The 21,348-nt window shown below is 46.2% G+C and overlaps 1 long non-coding RNA gene across 1 annotated transcript; it reads right to left on the bottom strand.

Annotated features, from left to right (window-relative positions):
- Nucleotides 1–2,002: 2,002 nt before the first annotated feature.
- On the bottom strand, nt 2,003–20,917 carry LOC122471682. Its single transcript, XR_006294238.1, has 5 exons — nt 20,260–20,917; nt 19,856–19,935; nt 17,354–17,472; nt 2,497–2,595; nt 2,003–2,323 (listed from the first exon to the last, which is right to left on the bottom strand). It is a non-coding gene; the product is annotated as an uncharacterized LOC122471682 (long non-coding RNA).
- Between the last annotated feature and the right edge of the window lie 431 nt (nt 20,918–21,348).

Raw genomic sequence — 21,348 nt, 5'->3', positions numbered from 1 at the left:
GTCACACAGTTACATCTGACTTTCAGATAAACAGTGAATAACTTCTTAGTATAAGTATGTTCCATGCGTGTGTTGCATTTCATCTGGCAACCTTACAGGTAATTAGTTGCTGTGTGACCTTGGGTCCTTCACTCAATCTCTCTGATCTCAGATTCCCTGCTTTCCCAATGAGGAAACCAATTCCCATTGCACAGGGTTGCTTTCAGAAAAAAGAAAGGGTGTGGGGCGCCTGTGTAGCTCAGTCGCATGAACGTCTGACTTTGGCTCAGGTCACGATCTCACGGTTTGTGAGTTTGAGCCCCATGTCGGGCTCTGTGCTGACAGCTCAGTGCCTGGAGTGTGCTTCAGATTTCAGACTCTTTCTGTACCTCTCCCGCTCGTGCTCTCTCTGTATCTCTCAAAAATAAATAAACTTAAAAAAAGAAAGAAGAAAGAGTGACTATATTAAGCACTAGGAATGCTGAGGTGCTTCCTAACTGGTCCATTTTCATAGCCCGCTCCAACTTGCCCCGTGCAGGAGCTGGGGTAGAGGGGACTCTGAAAACCAGCTCAGTCCACGGCCTACTGAAAACCTTTTGAGGTTCCCAGGGCACCTGGACTGAAGCCCAAAGGCATCTGGATGTACCTCAAGTCCCTTCGCAGCAGGTGGTGTCCGGGGCAGAGACCCTTCTCGGAAACCACTGCAGTGGCTAACCTAGGATTGTATTCTCTCTGCGTCTCCCCAAGTGCCCAGCTCCAGGCGTGAAGCTCCCGAAGTGAAGGAGGAGCGAAATGCATGGGGATTTCAGGCCTGAGATGTGGAAACACTCCAGTGGGCTACCACCAGATATCCCTCCGTTTCTCTCCAGCCTCCTGAATCTTCCCCATCTCCACCACCCCTCCCCAAACGGCTGTTTGCTGCCGAATTGCCATAACCTTCTTGCAGGCTTACCGGCTTCCAGATTAAAACTAACCATAGCAGAATTTTTAATCTGAAAATTTTAGAGGGAATAAGGGCGCCTGGCTGGCTTAGTCGGTCGAGCATGTGACTCTGGATCTCAGCATCTTGAGGCTGAGCCCCACGTTGGGTATAGAGTTTACTTAAAGAAAAAAACGGGGGCACCTGGGTGGCTGAGTCAGTTGAGTCTGACTTGATTTCAGCTCAAGTCACGATCTCACAGCTGTGAGACCAACCCCCGCGTCGGGCTCTGTGCCGACAGTACAGAGCCTGCTTGGGATTCTCTCTCTTCCTCTCTCTCTCTCTGCCCCTCCCACTCCCTCCTCTCCTCTCTAAAATAAAATTTTAAAAATTTAAAAAAGAAAAAAAAACAAAACAAGTAGAAAGAATAGAAAAATGGACTAGCTCATCAGCTCACGGTCGATGCTGTTTTCCCAAGTCTAGCCAATCCAAGAGACATTAAAAAAAAAAAAAGTCTCTTTTGTGAATCTTGCACATCAAAAGACTTGGCTTTCAAGATTATCATCTCTGCCATGAGTTTCAAAAGCCCGTTTAGCAACTTGGTGAAAGCCAAGAATTTGGCTGTTTGGCCACTTTCTGCTTTCTTTGTTTGAATTGGTTTGGGTCAAGCCTGTCCAAGGGATATGTAATGATTCAGGCTTCAACCTCAGGACTGGGTTTTGTGAGGAGAGGGGTCAGAGGGTTTCTTTTATAAAGGGAACATAGCATTGGTGCGTGTGCAAAACATGCTAGTCATTGCTATTTTTGTTGTCAGAATAATTTTAGTGAATTTCAATGATTTCTCAGAACACTCACAGATGTGATGGCCACTCCTTTGTTCTTCTTTTGTATTATTATTTTTTAGATTTTATTTTAAGTGTATTTATTTTGAGTGAGAGAGAGAGAGAGACAGAAATGAGTGCCAGAGAGGGGCAGAGAGAGAGGGAGACAGAGAATCCCAAGCAGGCTGCACACTGTTACCGCAGAGTCTGGCTCAAGGCTCAAACTCACACACAGCAAGAACATGACCTGAGCCTAAAGCAAGAGTTCGATGCTTAACTGACCACCCAGGTGCCCCTCCCCCCGCCAACCCTGGTTTTTTTTCCCTATGTTTTTAAGCTCTTCAACTACCACTTCTCCTAATTTAAACTCTTGCCAGATCCTAACTCCCAACTCTGGGGTGGTTATTCTCTGCACTGAATAAGTCAGTATCCTAGGTGTTTCTGCAAGAGCACCTTCTCAGGGCTGCACCCATCCAGGCTGGCAAACCAGTGGCTTGGCTGTCACCTGAAGCCCCATGTCATCTGAAAATCTGATGCTCCTGCTTTGCGTTGCATCATCTGATTTCCGGTCATAAGCATTGGCATTAATGTTGAAGTCAGTCACCTGTTTAAAAAAAGCACGAAGTCCCTTTGCAGCCAAATCCACTGAAATTTCCCAATGTTTTCCAACACCAGAAGTCTCCCAGAATCAGGACTTAGCCAGACAGGATAATTCAGGCCCAGACATGATACACACTGAAGGGGAAGGAAGGATGGTTAGGGGTGAGAGCCACTTACTGAGAATAGAATCACTGGTGTTTATCCTCAGCTCAGCCAACAACTTCCCTGGTGCCCCCACAGGCCACAGCCAGGCTCTGTTTCCAAACGGCAGTTTTCCTGATGACAAAATCGGAAGAGCCTTGTGTCCTTACAGCTAGAGGCAAGAACCCTTGTGTGTTTTTTTTTAAGTGGACTAAATGATCACAATTGGTTGTGATTTTTTTTTTAATGTTTATTTATTTTTGAGAAAGAGAGAGAGCTTGCACAAGGGAGGGGCGGAGAGAGACAGGGAGAGAGAGAATCCCTAACAGTCCTGATGTGGACTCAATCCCACCAGCCGTGACATCATAACCTGAGCCAAAATCAAGAGCCAGATGCTCAATCAACTGATCTACCCAGGCACCCTGGGTGATTTTTTTTTTTTAGTAATAAAGTTTTAGAACAGTTTTAAATTTACAGAAAAGTTGTGAAGATAGTGCCAGCAATTCTCCATATACCCCACACCGTCTGCGTTTCCCGCGTGATTTTCCCATATTACAAACACCTTACATTATTATCATGTATTTGTCACAATTGACCAATGTTTTTATTTATTTTGTGGAATTTTTTTCAATGTTTACTTTTGAGAGAGAAAGCGAGAGACCGTGTGTGAGCAGGGGGAGGGGCAGAGAGAGGGAGACACAGAATCTGAAACAGGCACCAGGCTCTGAGCTGTCAGCACAGAGCCTGACATGGGGTCCGAACCCACCAACAGCGACACCAGATGCCATTGAACTGCAGGGTTGTCGATTTTAAAGCTAATTTCCTATTTGGGGCACTTAGGTTATTTTCAGTTTTGGGTTCCTACAAATGATTCTGTAATAAGCTAGGTTGGGTTTTCTGCTAACCAAATCTTTGCATACAGATTTGTTTTCTTCACATAAATTTCTAAACATAGAATCGAAGGGTTAGGGTGACATATTTGAAATCTTTGGATGCGAACTGCCGAATGCCCTCCGCATTTCCACTCTCACCCCAGACAGCGTATGAAATGCCTATTTCTCTATATCCCCACCAACACCGCATATTAAATAGTTGTTTAAAAATCTGTGCTTTGGTGTGTTTTAAAAAAAAATTTTTTTAATGTTTTTATTTATTTGAGCTCCTGGGTGGCTCAGTCGGTTAAGAGTCCAACTTTGGCTCAGGTCGTGAAATCACGGTTTGTGAGTTCGAGCCCTGCATCAGGCTCTGTGCTGACAGCTCGGAGCCTGGATCCTGCTTCAGAATCTGTGTCTCCCTCTCCCTCTGCCCCTTCCCTACTCACACTCTGTTTCTGTCTCTGTCTCTCTCAAAAATAAACAAACATTTAAAAAAATTTTTTAAAGAAATATCATAAACAAAAACAAGTGTTCTGTGGATAGGAACTTCATTGTGCCTCAATTCCTCTTTAAAATAGGAATAAAAATACCAACCTCCTTGAGGAATTATGGGGATCAAATAAGTTAATACAAAGGCGTTATGATAAATATCAACACATGTAGAATCAAAATTAACAACTCAGGAAACAACAGACATTGGTGAGAATGCAGAGGAAAGGGAACACTTTTGTACTGCTGGTGGGAATGCAAACTGGTGTAGCTACTTGGGAAAACAGTGTGAGGTTCCTCAGAAAATTAAAAATAGAACTACCCTAGACCCAGCAATTGCACTACTAGGTATTTATCCAAAGGATACAAAAAAATGCTGATTCGAAGGGGCACATGCACCCCAATGTTTATAGCCAGTAGCCAAAGTATCAAAAGAGCCCAAATGCCCACCGACTGATGAATGGATAAAGAAGATGTGGTACAATGGAGTATTACTCGGCAGTGAAAAAGAATGAAACCTTGCCATCTGTAAAACGTGGATGGAACTAGAGTATATTACGGTGAGCAAAATAAGTCAGAGAAAGACAAATATCATATGATTTCACTCATATGTGGAATTTAAGAAACACAACAGATGAACACAGAGGAAGGGAAGGAAAAATAAGGTTAAAAACAGAGAGGGAGGCAAACCATAAGAGACTCTTAAATATAGAGAACTGAGGGTTGCTGGCAGGGTGTTCAGTGGGGGAATGGGCTAAATGGGTGATCGGCATGAAGGAGGTGTTTGTTGGGATAAGCCCCAGGTGTTTTATTGTCGATGAATCACTAATTTCTATTCCTGAAATCATGATTACACTATATGTTAACTAACTTGGATTTAAATAAAATAAGGGTGCCTGGGTGGCTCTGTCAGCTGAGCATCCGACTCTTGGTTTCGCAGGCCACGATCTCAGGCTTTCGTGGGTTTGAAACCCATGTGGGGCTCTGCACTGAGCTTGAAGCTGCTTGGGATTCTCTCCCCCACCCCTCCCCTGTTCACACTGTCTCTGTCTCTCTCAAAATAAATAAATTAAAAAAAACCTAAATAAAATAAAAAAAACCCCACATGTGAAATCTTATGTGTGGCTGGGCGACCTTCTATGAAAATGTTATTATGGATTGCCTCAATGTCCAGGTCTTTGTTCTTGGGTGTCAGGAGATAGTGTTAGGCAGGGTCATATGACTGGCTCTGGCCAACAGATTATGATCAGAAGTGATGTGTCACTTCCTATCTGAGGGAGCAAAAAGCCACCGTAAGTAAGACTCTCCAGCCTTCGTCTTCCCCTTCGCGGAGGGTGGAGTCACAAGACAGAAGCTGCCTGCATCCCTGAGTCACTGTGCATCATCCCGTGGAGGGCAGCAGCTGTGAGGGATTGTTGCCTGGACCCAGAGCAGGCTCTGCCTGAGCAAGGAATTCACTTCCGTGAGGTTTAGCTGATTCGCTCTTCTTGTCATTGTGGTTCAGTCACTGGCAGTAGCCTGACTACTAGAACAGATGTTTGAATGCTCCCAGACAATAACCCACACAGTGCATTTGGAGGATGCAGCGTACCGCCCCTAGAATCCTTCACCCCACCCTGAGCCTGGGCCTCTCCTGTTCTCTTACAAAAGGCTGTTGCTTCAGCTGCTGGGAGAATTCGCAGAAACACAGTCTGCCAAACATATTGGTACCATCAGCTCTTAGCACCCCTGGGGTACAGGGGACATGATTCTAATTTTTTTTTTCAGTTGAGATCTAACTGGCAATTGACATGTAACACTGTATTAGTTCCAGGTATGCAACATAACGATTCAATATTTGGATATATTGTTAAATGACGACCACAGTAAATTTAGTTAACATCCATCACCGCACAGCTTTACAGACCCTTTCTCCTTGTGAATAGAACTTGTAAGATTTACTGTTTCAACAACTTTCCAATGTACGACACGGTATTATTAACTCTAGTCTCCATGCTATACAAGTGCTGTATTTTTTAAGAAGGAAAGAAAATGTCCTTGTGATTTTGGGATTGTGGTCTGCCAGCGCCATGGTTAATGCACCCCCGTTTAGGAAGAGCTAGGGAAGATGCACATATTTGCACCTGTTCCTTGTGCTGGGCAGCCTCTGAGGGGGTCCCCAAAGATCCACACCTCCTGGTATTCATGCCCTTGTGTAATTCCCTTCCCCATGGTGTGGGCTGAACTCACTGACTTGCCTCCAATGAATAGAAATACAGCTGAAGTGATGGACGTCACCTCCAAGGGTAGGTTATAAAAAACTGTCATTTCTGTCTTGGGCACCTCCTTTCTTTTCCTCTGCTGAAAAGAATCCAGCTGCCAGGTCCTGAGCTGCCCCGTAGAGGCTTAATTAACATAACTATCACCCAGACTGTTTCCTTTCCCAAAGGAGATTACAATAGAATCTTCTTGTAATCCCTCCTTCTGGTCCTTCCCTGTCCTCCCCCACATCCCCAGGCAACCTTTCATCTGTTTTCTGTGGCTATAGATTAGTTTGCATTTTCTGTAAAGGGAGTGAATCATAAGGCACACACTTTTTTTTGGGGGGGGGGGGTCTGGCTTCCTCTACTTAGCATAGTTATTCGGAGATTCACCTCTGTTGTACTGTGGACCGAGAGTTCATTTCTTCTCACTGCTGCATAGCAGTCCCCTGTATGGATGCACTATGGTCTGTTTATCTTTCCACCTGTTGGACATTCGGGTTGCTTCCAGTTTCTGCCTATTGCAGAGAAGCACGGGGGGGTGCCTGGGTGGCTCAGTTGGTTAAGCATCTGATTTCAGATCAGGTCATGATCTCACACTTCATGAGTTCAAGCCCCGCTTCCGGCTTGCTGCCTTCAGTACAGAGCTTGCTTCAGATCCTGTGTCTCTGGCTCTCTCTGGCCCTCCCTCACCCAAATAAATAAATACTAAACAAAAAAAATATTTTAAAGAAGAGCATGTAAGTATAAGTGCGGATATAGGCTTTCTTTTCTCTTTGGTAAATACCTAGGAGTATTGGTGGAAATGGTAGAGTATTATCGTGAGTGTATGTTGAATTTTATTTTATTTTGTGAAGTTTATTTTTATTATTTTTTATGTTTATTTTTATTTTTGAGAGACAGAGTACCAGCGGGGGAGGGGCAGAGAGAGAGGGAGACACAGAATTGGAAACAGGCTCCGGGCTCTGAGCTGTCAGCAAAGACCCCAACATTGGGGCTCGAACTCAGGGAGTGTGAGATCATGATCTGAACTGAAGTCGGACTCTTAACTGACTGAGCCACCCAGGTTCCCCTATGTTTTTATTTTTAAAGTAATCTCCACACAGTTGGATATTACCTAAGCCTCTAAACTCACAATCCCAAGATCGAGAGTAAGATTCCCTACCAACTGAGGAGCCAGGCATCCTGTATACTGAATTAACATTTTTTTTTTTTTTAAAGTTTATTCACTTATTTTGAGAGAGAGAGAGACTACGGGAGGGGCAGAGATAGAGGAAGAGAGGATCCCAAGCAGGCTCTGCACCATCAGCATGGATCCTGATGGGCTCAAACTCATCAACCATGAGACCATGACCTAAGCCTAAACTAAGTGTCAGGTTCTTAATGGGCTGAGTCATCCAGGCCCCCCCTGTATGTTGAATTTTAAAAGAAACCCTTGGCTTATTTTTCAAAGTGATTGTACCACTCTACAGTCCCACAAACTACTCTGTAAGATGTTTAACCATTCTGGAACTAACCAGTAAACACCAGAAGTCCCAGTGTCTGTGACAGCCATCTCCCACCACCACCCATTCCAAATGCTTCCCAGAATGGGGCGATACCCCCACCTCTGCTAGACCAGAGGCATTCTTGTTCCAGTGGTAGGAACCCCCATTTATGAACCAAGGAGGAAAGCTTGTGAACCCCTATTTCTTTTTTTACTTTTTTTTTTTTAATTTTAAGAAAGAGAGAGCGCGCATGAGCAAGGGAGAAGGGGCAGACGGGGAGAGAGAGAGAGAGAGAGAATCCTAAGCAGCTTCCATGCTGCGCGGTGCAGATGAATCCTGACATGGGGCTTGATCCCACAGCCCTGGGATCATGACCTGAGCTGAAATCTAGAACCGGAGGCTCAACCAACTGAGCCACCCAGGTGCCCCTGTGAACCCATATTTCTGAACTGAGTACATGGTAGCCAATGTACAAGACGGTAAGAAGAGCAGGAGGTAGCGACTAGTGGTACATCTTGGCTTGGCTTTGCATTTTGTGGTTCTTTGGTTTCTGAAAAGACCAAACTGCTCTTTATTTAGAAAACCACGGTTTACATGGAGTGGAGAAACACCCCGTGGTGGTTGGAACTTACAGTCAGGACCCATTTGTTTTCTATTCTTAACTTTGCCTCTGGCCCTGGAGCCTCCCAGAGCCTCCCTGGGGTAAAAATAAGTGGTGTTTGGTAATCTGGGGCTGAAAGGTGGTACTTAAGTCAAAAGTACACCTGAACTCAGCTAATTTTCTCTAATCACCTGTACCAGCCAAGGATCAGCGGGTGCAGGGGGGGGGGGGTTGGGGGGGGGACATGATTATGATGCAACCACAACCACGCACTGCAGGACGGCACGGAACAGTGTTGTGATTCTGAAAACCTTCATCCCTGGACCTTATCAAGCTGGAGTGTGCATCAGAATCCCCAGGAGGGCTTGTTAAAGCACAGACTGCCTGGTCCCACCCCAGAGATTCTGATTTCAGGTGTCTGGAGAGGTGCCTGAGAATTGTCATTTTTTCTTCCCTTCCTTCCTTCCTTTCAGTATGCTCCACGTGGAGACCAAAGTGGGGCTTGAACTCACAACCCTGAGATCAAAACCTGAGCTGAGATCAAGAGTCAGATGCTTAACTGATTCCTACCCCCCCCTTTCTAAAAAATTAAAAAAGATTTTTTAGGGGCGCCTGGGTGGCTCAGTCAGTTAAGCGTCCAACTTTGGCTCAGATCATGACCTCGCAGTTCGTGAATTTGAGCCCCACATCGAGCTCTCTGCTGTCACTGCCCACTTGGGATCCTCTGTGTCCCTTTCTCTCTGCCCTTCCCCAGCTCTCATGCACACTGTTTCTCAAAAATGAAAACAAATTTAAAAAATTTTTATTTTTTATTTATTAAAACTTTTTATATTAATTAATTCATTATAGTTTTTATTTTAGAGAATCTTCGTTTCTAGTAAGTTCCCAGTTGGCACACCTGCTACTGATCATGGGGCCACTCTCTGAGATGCGCTTCCTTCCTGGAGGTCTTTGCTAAGGTCAAGTCCAGCTGAGTCAGTGACCTTCAGCTGGGGTCATTTTGACCACCAGGGGGCGAGACTTGGAGACATTTCTGGTTGCCACAGCTGGCGTGCAGTGGGCATTGCTACTGGCATCTAGTGGGTAAAAGCCACGTCTCAAAGCATGAGACAGCCCCCCACAGGAGTTATTCGACCCAGAATATCAACAGTGCTGAGGCTGAGAAACTCTGAACTGCCGAGGAAAGCATAAATACATCAGAAGATCATTATTATTACAAGGAGTAAATAATACGCAGCCATTAGGAAGAATGCCCTTTAGACCTTTTATTTCTTTTTTTCTTAGGCATTTTTAAAAATGTTTATTTATGTATTTTTAAGAGAGAGAGAGAGGGAGTATGAGCAGGGGAGGACAAAGAGAGGGAGGCAGAGAATCCCAAGCAGGCTCCACGCTGTCAGCACAGAGCCCGACTTGGGGCTTGAACTCATGAACCAGTGAGTCGGATGCTTAACTGACTGAGCAAGCCAGGTGTCCCATTTTCTTAGAGCTTTTTGAAACTTGACGAATTGTTTGTGATGGGGGGCAGGGGAGAAAAGGAATACGTTCAACATTATCAGTGGTTTCATTAATTTTCTTTATACTTTAACACTTCCTAGAAGTTTCTTGTTTCTGTGTTTATTTATATGGCATCCGTCTCCATTTAAAAGGACCTAATCTAGTACATGTTAGGAGAGTGTTAACTAGTTGGTGGCTACGTGGCTGGGGAAACCCAATGTCTTATAAGTCAAATCAATGGCGAGTTGACAGGTTCTTAACAACTGACTCCCTGAAAAGAAAAGCTCTGGTTTGCAGTATTTGCTGATTTTCATGCTGTAAACATGCCACCCCCCCCCCCCCCGTGGCTTATTTCAAGCCACCTCATGATGTCACCGGAGAAGGAGTTGGGTAGATGAGCACAACTGGCTGGCCAAGCCCATAGGAGCCAGGGACCCTGCTGTTAATTATGGAAATAATTATGTTAATATAAAAGACTTGAAAAATATATACATTTTTAATGTTTATTTTTGAGAGAGAGAGAACGAGTGGGGGAGGGACAGAGAGAGAGGGAGATACAAATCTGAAGCAGGCTCCAGTCTCCGAGCTGTCAGCACACAGCCCAACGCAAGGCTTGAACCCACGAACCGTGAGATCATGACCTGAGCTGAAGTCGCAGAATGCTCAACTGACTGAGCCATCCAAGAGCCCCAAGACTGGAAAAAAGTATTAAAAGACTGGAAGGAAAAATGGCAAAAGGCTAATAGTAGTACACTGGGATTATGCAAACATTAGAAACTATGCAGCTCCAGCTTAATACGAAATGAATTTGAGAGCGGGGTTGGGGGGGGTGGGGGGTGGGTAGGGAAACAGAGGTGGCTCCTAGGCTGGGTTATGTCCTGGGTTATGGAGGAATAGAATCACCTAGCCATTCAATCGACGGAATGGGAAAAGATATTTGCAAATGACCTATTGGATAAAGGGCTAGCATCCAAAATCTATAAAGAACTCACAAACTCCACACTCCCAAAATAAATAATCCAGTGAAAAAATTGGCAGTGGACATGAATAGACACTTTTCCAAAGAAGACATCCGGATGGCCAACAGGCACATGAAAAGATGCTCAATGTCACTCCTCGTCAGGGAAACACAAGTCAAAACCACAGTCAGATACCACCTCACACCAGTCAGAGTGGCTAAAATGAACAAATCAGGAGACTATAGGTGTTGGCAAGGATGCGAAGAAATGGGAACCCTCTTGCACTGCTGGTGGGAATGCAAACTGGTGCAGCCGCTCTGGAAAACAGTGTGGAGGTTCCTCAAAAAATTAAGAATACAATTATCCTACGACCGAGCAATAATGCTACCAGGCATTTACCCAAGGGATATAGGAGTGCTGATGCATAGGGGCACATGCACCCCAATGCTTATAGCAGCACTTTCAACAATAGGCAAATTATGGAAAGATCCTAAAGGTCCATCAACTGACAAACGGATAAAGACGATGTGGTTTATATATACAATGGAATAGTACTTGAGAAAGAATGAAATCTGGCCTTTTGCAGCAATGTGGATGGAACTGGAGGGTATTATGCTGAGTGAAATAAGCCAAGCAGAGAAAGACAGATACCATGTTTTCACTCATAGGTGGATCCTGAGAAACTTAACAGAAGACCATGGGGGAGGGGAAGGGGAAAAAAAGTTACAGAGAGGGAGGGAGGCAAACCATAAGAGACTCTGGGATACTGAGAACAAACTGAGGGTTGATGGGGGGGTGGGGGAGAGGGGAAAGTGGGTGATGGGCATTGATGAGGGCGCCTGTTGGGATGAGCACTGGGTGTTGTATGGAAACCAATCTGACAATAAATTAAAAAAAAAAAAAAAAAAAGAATCACCTAGCCATTAATGTTACTTAGCTCCCAATTTCTGGTCTCCACCCAAATTCTAAATTTGTGACTGAGAGAATCAGTTGACATGATCCTATGTCAATTGTAGTGGAGGTTGGGGGCGGGGGGAAGATGCATATAAACATGCGGTGCATGGGAGGGGGCATGTGCTGCAGGTGAAATGTGGGTGAGGTAGAAGTGATGGGGGCTGGGAGACTCTGCTGTGGAACGCCCAGTCAAGGAGGACTGCTCAGAGGAAGTGACATGTGAACTGAGACCTAAATGACAAGAAGGTGCCTGACAGCCTGGGACTGTGTTTTGAGAACAGCCAGCAAATGCCTTCCCACTCAAGATGCCGTCTGCGCATTGGGGCACGGGCATCGCTGGGGGCTTATTGGACGGGCACCCACCCAGGGCGCACCCCAGCTGTGTGGAACTGGACTGTGCATTTGAATGAGATCGACGGGGGGGGGGGGGGGGGGGGGATTCAGGTGAGAATCACAGAGCTGGGGATTGAATTCGAGAGCCTGCATTACTGTTTCAGGATGCTGGTTTCAGTCAGATACTGTGACTCCACTGCATTGACATCTCGCCTCAATGAGAAGCTGTTTCTCTAGTGAGACCCAGGCTGGCAAACGGAACTGAGCCTTTGTTTTTCAGAGCTGTGCCATTTTATTACTTTATTTTATTTTATTTTTTAAATGTTTATTTTTGAGAGAGAGAGGAGAGCGCACACACAAGTAGAGGACGGGTAGAGAGAGGGAGAGGGAGACACAGAATCTGAAGTGGCTCCAGGCTCTGAGTTGTCATCACAGAGCCTGACATGGGGTGTGAACTCATGAACTGCAAGATCATGGGCTGAGCTGAAGTTGGATGCTGAACCAAATGAGCCACCCCAGCGCCCCTGAGAGCTGTGCCATTTTAAAACTGGTTTTGGGGGGCACCTGAGTGTCTCAGTCTGTTAGGCATCTGACTCTTGGTTTCAGCTCAGATCATGATCTCATGGTTCGTGAGTTTGGGTCCTGTGTTGGGCTCTGCATGGACAGCATAGAGCCTTCTTGGGATTCTCTGTCTCCCTCTCTCTCTCTGCCCCTCCCTGGCTCGTGTTCTCTTTCCCTCTCTCTCAAAAACAAACATTTAAAAAACCCCCACAGATTTTAAGAAAGTGAAGGAATCACTTAGCAGGCAGAAGCCGGAGGCCTGAGCAACAGCGTTATCATGAGACTTTTCACAGTGACATCACCACCGGGCTGAAGCGTACCTTCAGCCCAAGCCCTGGGCACCACAGGCAGAGTTCTCACAAGTCGGAAAGGCCACGGGCTGTCTTTCTGAATGCACTTAATTGCCTGTGATTCACCCCTCAGCGAGGAGCCAGAAAGAGAGGTCGCTCCTAACCGGAGTACTTTCTGATAACTGGCAGCAACTTGCAGCTACAGTTCCAGGCTGAACACCAGCCCTGGAAGGAACATGCTGTTGTAAGGGGGCAAAATTGCATAAAAGGTGGGTAAAAGCAAAGAGGAAGCACAACCAGCAACCTCAAATTTCCCCAAGCTACAGATTACATTTATTTAGCACTGCGCAGATTACTACGTCCTTTACATATAACGAGCAATGGATTGCGTTTAGCTCTTGGTGCAGAGACCCAACCACAGCTGCTCATACGAACTAGAGGGCTTTTCTTTTACTTAACTAGTGGTCTGAGGACATCCACAAATTCATCAGACTTCCTCCTTTCTGCTCCACTATTCTCGGCATATGGCTTCCTTCCTCAAGGTTACCTCATGGTCAAAGATGGCTGCTGCAGCCCTGGCTACCTTGTTTGAGTTCCAGGCAACAGGAAGGAGGAAGTAGCAAGAGCAAGAGACCAAGCTAAGTCACTTCCTTTTAAATAGCTTTCCTGGAAGCCCCACCCAATGACTTCCTCTTATGATTTCATCATCCTCCCTTCCTTGCAAAGGAGGCTGGGAAATGTAGTCCTTAAGCTGGGCACACTGCCCACTTGAATACAATTTAGGCTCTGTTTGTAAAAAATAACTGTCAAATGGATATTGGGAGAGAAGCATGCAGTCTCCAACATGCTTACATTATCCTATTCTGTGCTCAGTTTTGAGAGACCTTTGGGAAAATCTATAATTTCCCCCACAAGGTCTGAGATTCTCTGACACTTTTTTCTGTGTTATAAACAGACTAGCAGTATTTTTTCTTTCTTTTTCTCTGGGGGGGGGGGGGCAGGGGAGAGAGAGACAGAGAGAGACAGAGAGAGAGAGACAGAGAGAGAGAGAATCTTAAGCTGGCTATATCCCATGACCCCGGGTTCATGATCTGAGCTGAAATCAAGAGTCGGATGCTCAATCAACTGAGTCACCCAGGCACCGCAAGACTAGCAGTATTTTCTCTTTTTCTTAAGAAAGGTAGAATTATTTGCCCAAGGTAAGCTGCATTTCATAGCAAGGGGAGGAGAACATATAAGGTTTCAAATCTGTCAAAAATCTTCTTTCACAATTTGTTTTCTGTGTTTCTACAGAAAACAAGAGTTTAGGGAGAAATACATCCCTTTAATTTACCAAGTGAGGTGAGTTGTGACCACATTTGATCACAGAAAAGGCAAGAGAAGGAATCAGAACACATCCCTCCCACACTCCTTCCCCCACCTCCCAGAAGAGCAGATCATTGTTCCCATACACGGTGACTGAAATGTGAGTGGGGGGAGTCACCCGCATCTCCAACAAGCCACCCCACCTTTGGAGTCCAGGACTGCACGGTCATAGAATCTCACCCTCAGTAGGAAGCTGAGTGCAGCACGGGTACAATCGAGATGTGGTGTTGTAAAGTATATCCCCATTTCTATGGCATGCCTCCCTTCAAAGGTAGAGCCAATCCCCCTGGCCTTGAACGCGACCCAGAGTTAGTGGCTTGCTTCCATGGAAGAGACTGTACACATGCTGTATGACTTCTGAGGCTAGGTCATAAAAAGGAGAACTTCCTCCTGGCATTCTCCCTCAGCTCACCCCCTCTGGGGGAACCAGATGCCAGGTCTTGTAGCAAAAGTGAAATTCAGAAACCAGCTCAAGAGTGTACTTAATAACGCCAACACTGGTGCTAAACTTGAGCAGGCAATGTATTAAAACCCAAAAAGGACTGCCTTTTTTTAAATGTATGTGCAGTGAAATGTTAAGTAAAAGATGTTTGATTTTATCTTATTTTTATTGACCTCTTGTGCTCATAATGTTATTTGACTTTTCTCATGTCTTTTGGCTCATGCCCTTCATTCTAACTTTGAGCTTTCCTGGCAGTGATTGATCTATGAGGCCGCGTGTATGGCCTACTGTGATGAATGCACGCATCATGTATCACAAGAAGCTGTGGGTATCACCCATTCTCTTGACGTTGCTGTGTGGTAGTCCAGGAGAGAAGGAAAAAGATGGGCTTCAGTTTCATTTCAATCACATGGGGGCGCCTGGGTGGCTCAGTCAGTCGAGCGTCCAACTTCGGCTCAGGTCACAATCTCGTGGTTCATGAGTTCGAGCCCCGCGTCGGGCTCTGTGCTGACAGCTCAGAGCCTGGAGCCTGCTTCAGATTCTGTGTCCCCCACTCTCTCTGCCCCACCCCTGCTTGTGCTCTCTCTGTGTCTTTCAAAAATGAATAAACATAAAAAAATTTTTAATTCAATCATGTGAACAAATAATCTTGGGAGTGTGGAAAGCCTTTCTAAGCCTGATGCAAAACTCAGGAGCTATAAATTCAAAGACTGAACTCTTTAAAAAAATTTTCAAAGCAAGAAAAATGGAAAAGGATAAACGAAACAGAAAGCCAATGACAACCTGGGAAACTAGACTAGTCAAAGTACAGCCATAAGAAGATAACCTTTTTTCATTTCTTTGATCAGCGAAGTGCAGAGTTTTTGGTTTTTTTTTAATACCATTAGTAAGACTATGGAAAAATGGCACACATGTATTTATGGGAGCCAGTGCCAATTGCTCTGCCTTTCTGAAGCACATTTTCTTTTTCTTTTTTTGTATTTTTTTAATGTATATTTATTTTTGAGAGAGACAGAGCCTGATGTGGGGCTTGATCCCATGAACCATGAGATCATGACCTGAACCAAAGTCAGGAGTCGGCTGCTCAACCGAGTGAGCCACCCGGGAGTCCCTTTCAGAATATTTTATTTAAATAAAATTTTTTTTCAACATTTATTTATTTTTGGGACAGAGAGAGACAGAGCATGAACGGGGGAGGGTCAGAGAGAGAGGGAGACACAGAATCGGAAACAGGCTCCAGGCTCGGAGCCATCAGCCCAGAGCCTGATGCGACCTCCTGGACCGCGAGATCGTGACCTGGCTGAAGTCGGACGCTTAACCGACTGCGCCACCCAGGCGCCCCTCAGAATATTTTAAAAGGATTTATGTACTGACAAGGAATGGTGTCGAACTATGTTAAGAGAAAGAAGAGTGCGATAGTACTCATAAAATGATCGCGTGCTTTTCCTTAAAGGGGGAACATACATATGTATAGTTACATACACACATACACAAGGACACCATTTCCAAAGGTTACGTGTTAGCTCTTGAGTATAGGATTGAGACACATGCCAGACAAGGTAGGTGGAATAACTTTTCACTTCTTACTTTCTGTTCTTCTGTGCAATTGCAATTCTTCCGTTGAAACAAGGAGTACTTGTTAGAACCAGTGAATACAGAATACAGTGCTCTTACAGGGGATTCTACCTCATGGAATGTATAGGAAAGGAGGAATTAAAGGATGGCCAAGATGAGTTAGGTGTACAGAGACCCTGAGTACGTGTTCCTATAGTACTAAAACACTGAAAACAGCCAAAATGCTTTGTGGTGATGAACTGATACATTATGATGGGCCTATAACATGGGGTACTATGTGACTGTTAATAAGAAGTAAGCAGGTGACTACTGTTGACCTTTAAGGAACATGGGTTTGAACTGCGTTGGTCCACTTATATGCAAATTTTTTCAGTCAATACAGTACAGGTCTGTGAATGTATTTATTCTTCCTTGTAATGTTCTTAGTCACATTTTCTTCTCTCTAGCTTCCTTTATTGTAAGAACACAGTGTATAATACATAGCATACAACCTACATGTTAGCCACCTGTATATGTTATGATGGATGAGGCTTCCAATCAATAGAAAGCTATCAGTAGTTAAGTTTCAGGGGTGTACAAAGTCACATGGATTTTCGACTGTGCGTGGAGTCATACCCTTAACCTCCACATCGTTCAAGGGTCAACTGTATATTGTTGGCATGGAAAAGATGTCCAAGATATATTACAAAATGGAAAATAAAAGGTCAGTTTCATAACAAGCTGTGTAATATATCTTTTGTGTTTAAAAGTGTTTACATACAGGGGTGCCTGGGTGGCTCAGTCAGTTAAGCATCTGACTTTGGTTCAGGTCATGATCTCAAGGTTTGCTCGAGCCCTGCATCGGGCTATGTGCTGACAGGTCAGAGCGTGGAGCCTGCTTCAGATTCTGTGTCTCCGTCTCTCTCTGCCCCTCACCCACTCACGCTCTCTCTCTCAAAAATAAATGAATGTTGGGGCGCCTGGGTGGCTCAGTCGGTTAAGCGGCCGACTTCGGCTCAGGTCACGATCTCGCGATCCGTGAGTTCGAGCCCCGCGTCGGGCTCTGTGCTGACAGCTCAGAGCCTGGAGCCTGTTTCAGATTCTGTGTCTCCCTCTCTCTCTGCCCCTCCCCTGTTCATGCTCTGTCTCTCTCTGTCTCAAAAATAAATAAACGTTAAAAAAAAAATTAAAAAAAATAAATGAATGTTAAAAAAAAAAACTTAAAAAGAAAGTCTTTATGTATACATACCTAAAAGTCTGGAAGGTGTTAAAAATCAAAGTGCAGGGGCACCTGGCTGCCCTAGTCTGTGGAGCATGTGATTCTTGATCTTGGGGTCCTGAGTTCCAGCCCCACGTTGGGCATGGAGCCTATGAAAAAAAAAAAAAGAAGAAAGTATACATTAACTCACATTTTCTTCAGTCATCAAATGCTACTTACTTTAAATGGATGTGAAGTTTCCAGAGTTTAGCTGAGAGATGTCACATGCACTATGGCTCCTATAGACCTCCCAATTCCAAGGTTGGAGGCTAATCCAGGATCACTTTCTCAGGCCCCTTGAGGACTAATTTTTTTTTTTTTTTTTAGTGCCAGTCTTTATTGAGTAATTTCGTGGATGTGTGAGGAACTCAGTTCTTTTCTCATTTATTCTCATTGAATCTTGAAAGCAAACTTCAGGAATTTGTTATCATCTCCATTTTTGATGCTCAAAGAGTCTTACTAATGTGCCCAAGGTCACTCAGACAGGAAGTGCCTATAAAGTTATTTAGAAAGCCAAACTAGATGGCACTATCTCATCAATAGAAAAAAAATGTGGTTCAAGTCAAACTAGATTACTGGTTTTGTAAGCCTTTTCCATGTCTGTGCCTTTCTTTTTATTTTATTATTATTTTTTTAATGTTTGTTTATTTTTGAGAAAGACAGAGACAGAGTGTGAATGGGGGAGGGGCAGAGAGAAAGGAAGACAAAATCCGGGACAGGCTCCAGGCTCTGAGCTGTCAGCACAGAGCCCGACGCGGGGCTCGAACCCACAAACCGTGAGATCATGACCTGAGCTGAAGTCGGAAGCTTAACCAACTGAGCCACCCAGGCGCCCCTTTATTTAATTTAATTTAATTTAATTTAATTAAAAAAATTGTTTTAATGTTTTATTTTTGAGACAGAGAGAGAGCATGAATGGGGGGAGGGTCAGAGAGAGAGGGAGACACAGAATCAGAAGCAGGCTCCAGGTTCTGAGCTGTCAGCACAGAGACTGACGCGGGGCTCGAATTCACGGACCGCAAGATCACGACCTGAGCCGAAGTCAGATGGTTAACCGACGGAGCCACCCAGGCGCCCCATCCCTTTATTTTATTTTTTAATGTTTATTTTGTTTAAAAAAAAATTTTTTTTTAACGTTTATTTATTTTTGAGACAGAGAGAGACAGAGCATGAACGGGGGAGAGGCAGAGAGAGGAAGACACAGAATCTGAAACAGGCTCCAGGCTCTGAGCCATCAGCCCAGAGCCCGATGCAGGGCTCAAACTCACGGACCGCGAGATCCTGACCTGAGCTGAAGTCAGACGCCCAACCAACTCAGCCACCCAGGTGCCCCTAATGTTTATTTATTTTGGACAGAGACAGAGTATGAGCGGGGGAGGGGAAGAGAGAGAGAGACGGAGACACAGAATCTGAAGCAGGCTCCAGGCTCTGATCTGTCAGCACAGAGCCTGATGTGGGGCTTGAACCCATAAGCTGTGAGACCATGGCCTGTGCTGAAGTCAGACACTTAACCAACTGAGCCACCCAGGTGCTTTGTATCTCTGTGCCTTTCAACTTATGTGTCCCAGTGCTCTGAGGGGCCTCTGCCTTCCAGGAGCCTTGGCTGTGCTTCATGGTCTAGCAATGCTTCCCCCCCCAGGAAGTCCTCTGAAATTCCACCACTGGGAAATACCCATTTATCCTCCTTACAAATCTAACTTTCCGCCATCATAGCATAGGCCATATACTGTTTTTACAGTAGCCACAGGTGAGCCTCATCCCACAGCCCTTGCAGGTTGGCTATGAGCACCCAGCAGGTATTGACGTGTAATAATGCTGCTTAGGTTTTATAAACAGCAGTTTAGAATGAAACTGACCAAAAGTTTGGGTCTCCACAGTCATCTCTGTGTGTCTAGGGGTAGGGAGGGGGAGGAAGAGAGGAAGAGAGAGAGAGAGAACACTCATTTAAGACCTTGGCAAGTCTCAGAAAAATCTCTATGAAAATGCCCTCAAATTAAACATTTTTTGCCATACAGGCGCCTGGGTGGCTCAGTCGGTTAAGTGCCCAACTTTGGCTCAGGTCATGATCTCGAGGTTTGTGGGTTCAAGCCCTGTGTAGGGCTGTGATGACAGCTCAGAGCCTGGAGCCTACTTTGGATTCTATGCCTCCCTCTCTCTGCCCCTCCCCTGCTCCTGCTTTGTCTCTCTCCGTCTCTCAAAAAATGCGTTAAAAAAAACTTCTTTGCCATAAAAATAACAGATTTTCACATGTTTTTCTATTGTAATCATTGAAAAAATTCTTTTAATATTATAGAATCAACAGTTTTTGCTGTGCTTGTGCAAAAGAGGTAAGCCCCAGGCTGTGTGCCTCTGATACTGGATGGACAAAATGCATTCATGGCCTGCTGCTCCCACTCTGGCTGCCTGAAAACTTGGGGTTCCCCTCTAACACCCACTTTTGCCTGGCATGTACTTTCTGCCTGGCCTCCAACCCCCTTTCTTCCTAAACCTTACCTATCTTTTTAAAGATTCAACCAGGAAGAAGACTGCCAAGATTCTGACCTTGAAGAAGTTACTTTTTGGAGACAGCAGTCCTGTAAGAAAACACATCAATAGTAGATCATTTCATGTAGTGATATGGGGTATCAAACAGTAAAACCAGGCAATAGGAGAGTAGAGGGCTCTACTTTAACAAGGCTGCTATGACGAGACCTCTGTGCTTACAGGCCGTTTGAGCTGAGCCTTGAGAACTGAGGGGCGGGGGGAGGGGGAAGAGTCCAGAGAGAGTGTACCATGACAGCAAAGGCCCTGTGGCAGAAAAGAGCTTAGTGTCCTGGGGAAACATAAAGAAGGCCAGTGTGAATGGGCAGCACAAGACAAGCAGGGGATGGTGTCAGGTGAAAATAAAGGAGGCGGACCCATATCCTGTAGGTCAAAGTGAGGAGGGTGAGCGAGGTGGCAGCTAGTGGGGGATGGTGGCCTGGCCGACTTCTCCAGCCGTGGGTGGCTCCTGCCCCTGACGCTGGAGTCTGGGGTGGCGGGTTTGCCTCTGTGCGGTCATCGCCCGTTTGCGTGGCTGCTTCCACTGGGGTGCCCCGGGGTCGCAGGGGCAACAGGGTCACCGCGCCGCGCGGGTTAACTGGAGGCCGCGCCGTCCACCCAGCGCGGCCACGCGGGTTCCGGCCGCGGGAGGGGGGGGCTGGCGCGTGACGCAGGCTGCCCGCACTTGGCCCCGCAGCGTGCTTGTCGGGACAGGTGCGGGGCCGCCACCCACCCCGGCTTGGGCTCCTCGTCCCGCGCTCCGTTGCGCTGGCGGCCTCCAGGGTGGACTGGCGGCCGCGACACGGGACGCTGTCCCCGAAGACCAGCCCGCTGGCCTTGCCACTTGCGAGTTTTTCTTCGAGCTTGGAGGCCCAAATTGCCCGTGAGAGAAATGGGACACTGAAATAAACAGATGGGGGAGCACTCTGCCAAGCTGGACACAAGTTGGGCGTTTCCTTCTCTTTCTCCACGTCCCTCCTCCCCTTTGGAAGCCCAAAGGGCTGGAGCAGGTTGGCTGCCACCCCCGACACCCCAGCGACTCCGAGGCGCGGAGGCCCGACTTACTTTTGCTTCCCCTGAGGCCGGGAAGCGCCTGAAAAGCCCCCGCGGGGCGCGGTCGCTAGGGCGGGTCACGTGACCCCGACTCGACGCCCCGCGGGGTGGTTGTGCCCAGCGGCGAGCAAGCGAGTGCGCATGCGTACCTTTTATCTCTCCCCACCCCACCCCCGGTTGGCTTGGACGCAACCACTGTCAGCTCCTCCCCCTCCTCCTCCATCCTTCCCGACATATACTCCCTTTCCCCCGCCCATTGGTTACGTCAGGCAGACAGGCCGGAGAACCAATCACGGAGCTGTATTCAGAGGCCGGCACGCGGAACCGGTCGGATCGGGCCAATGGGGGTCCTCGAAGCGGGCGCGCCCCAACCGGGCCGGAGAGCTGAAGCCGAGTGGGCGGTGCTTCCCCAG

The sequence above is a fragment of the Prionailurus bengalensis genome, chromosome E3 (genome assembly GCF_016509475.1).
Source record: "Prionailurus bengalensis isolate Pbe53 chromosome E3, Fcat_Pben_1.1_paternal_pri, whole genome shotgun sequence".
NCBI classification, from domain to species: Eukaryota; Metazoa; Chordata; class Mammalia; order Carnivora; family Felidae; genus Prionailurus; species Prionailurus bengalensis.
This window is presented reverse-complemented; position numbering and strand designations above follow the sequence as displayed.